The sequence below is a fragment of the Chrysochloris asiatica genome, unplaced genomic scaffold (assembly GCF_000296735.1).
Source record: "Chrysochloris asiatica unplaced genomic scaffold, ChrAsi1.0 scaffold00057, whole genome shotgun sequence".
Taxonomy (NCBI): Eukaryota; Metazoa; Chordata; class Mammalia; order Afrosoricida; family Chrysochloridae; genus Chrysochloris; species Chrysochloris asiatica.
The window spans coordinates 4,259,711-4,265,313 of NW_006408575.1; positions in this window are offsets into that span (position 1 = coordinate 4,259,711).

The window sequence follows — 5,603 nt, forward strand, 5'->3', positions numbered from 1 at the left end:
CGGAACCCGCGTGGGAGTTTGGGTCTTTGTGCCACTCAGAGCAGCGGATTATCTGCCCTGCTTGTTTCAGAGCCTCGCATTAAAAGGAATTTAGAATCTGGGGTGGTGAGTTTCTAAGTTGGTTCTACTAACTGTTTGGCCCTCCCATCTTGGAGCCTTGTTTCCCCATCTGTGCAAAGGAGAAAATATCCTTTGTGTACAGACCGCAAATGTGAAAAGTGTCTTGAAGAGAAACCTTCCTTCCAAGCTTTCTTCTCCATTGTTTAATTGTTGCAGTTGTTTTGTTTCCTTGCTCTCCATCCCTCTGTCACAAGCATGTTGTTAAGTGCCTTGGAGTAGGTTTTGTAGAGATCCTAAGGGTTTCCTAGAAGCAGTTGAGGAGTTTGAACTGTCGCCCTTGTGGTTCGAAGTCCAGTGCTGATCCTTCAGCGCCACAGCAGTACTGTTAATCTGTCCTGATCCCGGAGGCTGATCTTCAGCACTGCACTCCGAGCCTGGCAAATTCAGTACATGTTTAACTGGGAAGAAATAAAGATGTGGATTGTAAAAGTCACGTGTTAAGTGCCGTCGTTCTGACTGTATAGGGTTTCCGAGGCTTTAAGTGGTGGTCGTTTTTATTGAACGTTGCAAGGCAGGCTCATAATCATGGCAGCTCCACATGTTTCTTACAGAACAGTTCCTGTAGAGTTCATTCTGAGGAAAAGCGATTCCATATGTGGCAGAGCAGAACGGCTCCATTGGTTTTCAAAGCTGTGACTTTCTAAAGCAGATTGCCAGACCTTTTTATTCAGGCACCCTTGGGTGGGTTCCAACCGCCAACTTTTTTAGTTGGTAGTTGAGCACATTAACAATTTGTACCACCCAAGACTTTGCAGTCTATAAAATCAAAACCAAATTGATCGTTGTCAAGTCGATTTCTACTCATGGTGACCCCATTTGTTACAGAGTAGAATTGAGCTGCATAGTTTTCTTGACTGTAATCTTTATGAAACTAGATTACCAGGCCTGTTTTCATCAGTGCTGCTGAATTGTTTTGGACCATCAACATTTTGGTTAGCAGTCAAATGCAAACTGTCTTTGGACTATAGACAAAACGATCTCATTGTCTATCATTAAGTGTCTTTGAGTCGATTCCGACTCATAGTGATCCTGTATAGGGTTTCCAAGGAGTGGCTGGTGAATTTGAACCTCTGACCTTGCAGTTCAAACCAACCTTGCAGTCCTGTGCATTATTCCACAGTACCACACCAGCATTCCTCATAGACAGTGAATAATAAAATCCCAAGCTCCAGGCAGTAGTGGTGGAAGCTGCTTAGTCAATTGAGTATCAAAATCGGTAGAACATCTGTATCTGCTGTGATCTATGGTGGCTGCAGTTGGAAAGACTGAACTCCTGATGGGTAGTTGAGCACAGTGTAGGAAGAACAGTTCCCCTCTCTGACCTTCCCACCCCCAAAATGAGGAAATGGGGGTGGAGCAGATGTGGGTTTGTCTGTGGTTGAACCCATGTGATGTCCTCTTTGGGTTTTGCAGGCCCCTCAGCACCCTTTTGAGCACACATAAAGACAATACTGCTGAGTTTCAGGATATTATGTACGTCTACAGTGACAACCACAGAAGACAAGGGCAAGTGTTTCTTTGCTCCAGCAGGGACCTCCTGTCTCCAGCTGTGTTAGGGTTATGAGTCATGCCATGGGGTTACAAGTCATGCTTCATCATACCTCCCAACCACTGACTTCTGCATGGTAGGCTCTGTTGCAGAAAGGCCAGCGGAGTCCCTCTCCTTGGCACAGCCTGTGAATCACTGAGCTGTGGTAAAGTGGGTGAGACTTAGTTAGAGACTCTGTTATTCTGACCCAGCTCAGTTCATAGCATCAGATGCTTTCTCAACCAATATTCTGATCCTTTCTTTAAAAACTTGCTTCTTCTACTCTATGGATTATAACATACAAAGGAAATACCTCCAAGGAAAGAGGATCTTTATCTTGGCTTATCAGCCGCGGAAACCCTGTACAGGGTCGCTATGAGTCGGAACCGACTCCATGGCACATAACCAACCAACCAACCAACCAATCTTAACATTGTCACTATTGGCAGTCATATCCAAGATATCACTCCATGTACTCACACTCAAAGGAGCTCTGGTAGCATAGTGGTTATGAATCTGGCTGCTAATCTCACGAGTCAGCAGTTCGAAACTACCAGCTGTTCTGCTGGAGAAAGATGAGGTTTTCTGCTTCCATAAAGATTTACAGCCTCAGAAACCCTGTCGGAACCGACTCTACAGCACATAACAACAACAACAACAACACTCACACTCATGGAGTCCCTAAGTGGTGCAAATGATTAAGCACTTGACACTAACCCAAAGATTGGTGGCTTGAACCCACCCAAGATGCTTTGGATAGAAAGGCCTGATTATCTGCTTCCAAAAGGTCAAGACCTTGAAAACGCTAGGCAGCATAGTTCAAATCTGATGCACATGGAATCTCCATGAATTGGAATTGATTTGATGGCAACTTTTGTTTGATTTTGTTTTTTTCATTCACAGTTTATAAGAATAAATGGTGGCATTTATTCTGCATCTCCCACCCTGATAATCCAGGTAACTTGAATAATGGAATAATCATCATATTTGACACTAATTGAGTGCTTACTATGAGCCAGGTGCTATTCTAGGCATTTTACATATTAATGTTTTTGCTCGTGTGTTGTTTTGACTTACAGCAACCCTTTATAGGGTTTCCAAGGAGCTGCTGGTGGGTTTGAACTGCTGACCTTGTGAACTGCTTCCAACTTAGGAGGCTTATTTTTCAGTCCCATATTGGACCATTCTCTTATGATTCATACGGTTTTCTTTGGCTCAGTTTTAGAGGTTTTCAGGCCATTCTTCCTAGTCTGGAAGTGACACTGAAACCTGTCCACCATGGTTGACCCTACTGGTATTTGCAATACCAGTGGTATAGCTTCCAACATTACAACAGCACGTGAGACACCACAGTATGATAAGCTGGCAGATAAGTGGTGCTGTGCAGAAACACAGCACTTCTTTATTTTGTTGGTTTGAACTCTGATTGGCTGATTGGGCATGTGAATTGCTGATGATTCACTACATGGTGATGATTATGTGCTGTGGAGTCGATTCGGACTCATTACTTTCCTGTATAGGGTTTACAGGGTTTCCGAGGCTGTAAATCTTTGTGGAAAAAGAAAGCCTCATCGTTCTCTCATGGAACACCTGGTGGACTCAAACTGCTGGCCTTGCAGTCAGCAGCCCAACATGTAATCCACTACGTTACCAGGGATACTTGATGTTAACGTGTTGTTTATAAATGCCGTTGAGTTGGTTTCGACTCATGTGACCTTGTATAGGTTTTCCAAGGAGTAGCTGGTGGGTTTGAACTGCAGAATTTGTGGTTCAAAGTCCAGGGCTGATCCTACAGTGCCACATGGTGTTAAGTGACATTGAGTTAGTTCTGACCCATAGTGACCCTGTACAGGGTTTCCAAGGAGCAGCTGGTGGGTTTGAACTGCTGACCTCGTGGCTCGAAGTCCAGTTATGATCTTACAGTGCCACACCAGGAGTACTCAATACCACTTAGGACTAGGAAAAATGAAATGGAGGAGGCAGAAGGAAAGAGAGATGAAAATAACCTGGGGTCCCCAAATCAGTTTTAATCAATGATGACACACACTATTCCTATCCCTTGCCCCAGGTGAACGTTAATAATCAGTACTTTGCATCTAACCTCCATTAGGTCTAAGAATCCTTCTCTACTCAGTGCTCTGGACAATTGATTGGTAGCTTTTTTCCTGCTCTCTTGGAGACTCCTACTTCATTTCTCTGCAGATGGTCAAGGAAGTAACCAGGGGCAAAACTGGAGGCCTTTATCAGGGTCCTGGGTGGTATCATAGGAAATAGCTTGGGATGTTTTTTTAGATGAGCTTTCTCATGCCCTCATTCTGTTCTATTTTTCTCTTTAGGAGCTTTCAACCCAAGACCATCCTGGAACTGGGGACAGGCCACAAGGGGTAGAGGATAGGTAGGGTGTCAGGAGAGCAGAGTCAACCTCTGAGACATCACCTTGCCCAAATGACTAATGGGGAAAACTGAGGTCCAGTTTGAGAGGGTGACATGTTTATTGTCATACAGCGTGAAAGTTTTCTGTTGTTGTCATAGCATATTACCTCAAATCTAGTGGTTTTAAAGAAAACACATTTATTATCTTTTTGTTTTGTAGGTCAGCAGTTCAATAGAGGTCTCATTGGTCTAAAATCCAGGTGTCCAGAGGGCTGCTTGCCTAGGTGAGAATTCAAATGAAAACCAGACCAGTCATCTTTGAGTGGATTCTGATTTCATGGAGACCCCACGTGTTGTGATAGAGAACTGTGCTCTATGCGGTGTTCATATCTCGACCTTTCAGAAGCAGATCACAGGCATCTCTGGGTGGGTTCAAACCATAACCTTTTGGTTAGTGGTTGTGGTGGTTGTGTGCTGTTGAGTCGGTTTGATTCCTAGCAACCCTGTATAGGGTTTCTGAGGCTGTAAATCTTTCCAGGAAAAGAAAGCCTCATCTTTCTCCCACGGAGTTGCTGGTAGATTCAAAAAGCTGACCTTGTGGTTAGCAGCCAAGTACGTTATCCACTACGCTACCAGAGCTCTTTTTGTGGCTAGGAGTCCTGGTGTGGTGCTGTGGGTTAACGAGCCGTTTGAACTGCAAGGTTGGTGGTTCAAACTCACCAGTCACTCCTCGGAAACCCTATTCAGGGTTGCTATGGGTCGGAACCGACTCGACGGCACTTAACAACAACAACAGCAACGGTCACTTGCTAATTGGGCTCCTGCTTATTCAGGGTTTTGGTAGAATTCATTTTGTTGAGAGCATAGAACCAAGATTCCCATTTTCTTGCTGGCTATTAGCTGATGGTCATTACCTGCTTTTGGCGGCTGCCACATTTCTTGACTCAGAGCCTCCTTACTCCATCTTTGATGTCAGCAAGAGCAAGCCGAGTCCTCATGTCACAACTTGATGACCCATTCTTCTGCCCCGCTCTTTAATGTTTAAGGACTCCTGATTAGATTGGGCCCACCTGGATAATCCAGGCTCACCCTCCTCATCTCAAAGCTCTTGACCTTTGCCTCTGTTCACATGGCTCTATGTCTGACTCATTCTTCCTATTTCCTATTCACAGGGAGTAGGACTTGGGGACTTGGACATCCTTGGGAGGGTGGAGGATGGGGACATTGTTCTACCTACCATCTACAGTGAGGCCTGCTTTGGGAGACTGACTTGTTCAGGCTCCCACTATGAGGCAGGGTTTAGCATCGCTCTGGTGCTCTTTCAGCCATATCACCAAGCCTTCCTGTCGGCCCATCTCTTGTGGAGTGTCTTTTGTCAGCCCAGAGACAGCAGGCACTTAGTCACAGTAAATAACAATGATGGATGGTAGTGGCTGGAACAGGATGCTGAGGATTTGGCTTGGGCTTTCTCCTCTTCTGGCTCTCTATTGATGTCAAAGACTCTGTGATTGGCTGGGTCAGATGGTACGTGCTGTCTTGAACACTCTGGCTGTGTTCTGATCTCTTTGAAATATTCTGGTGT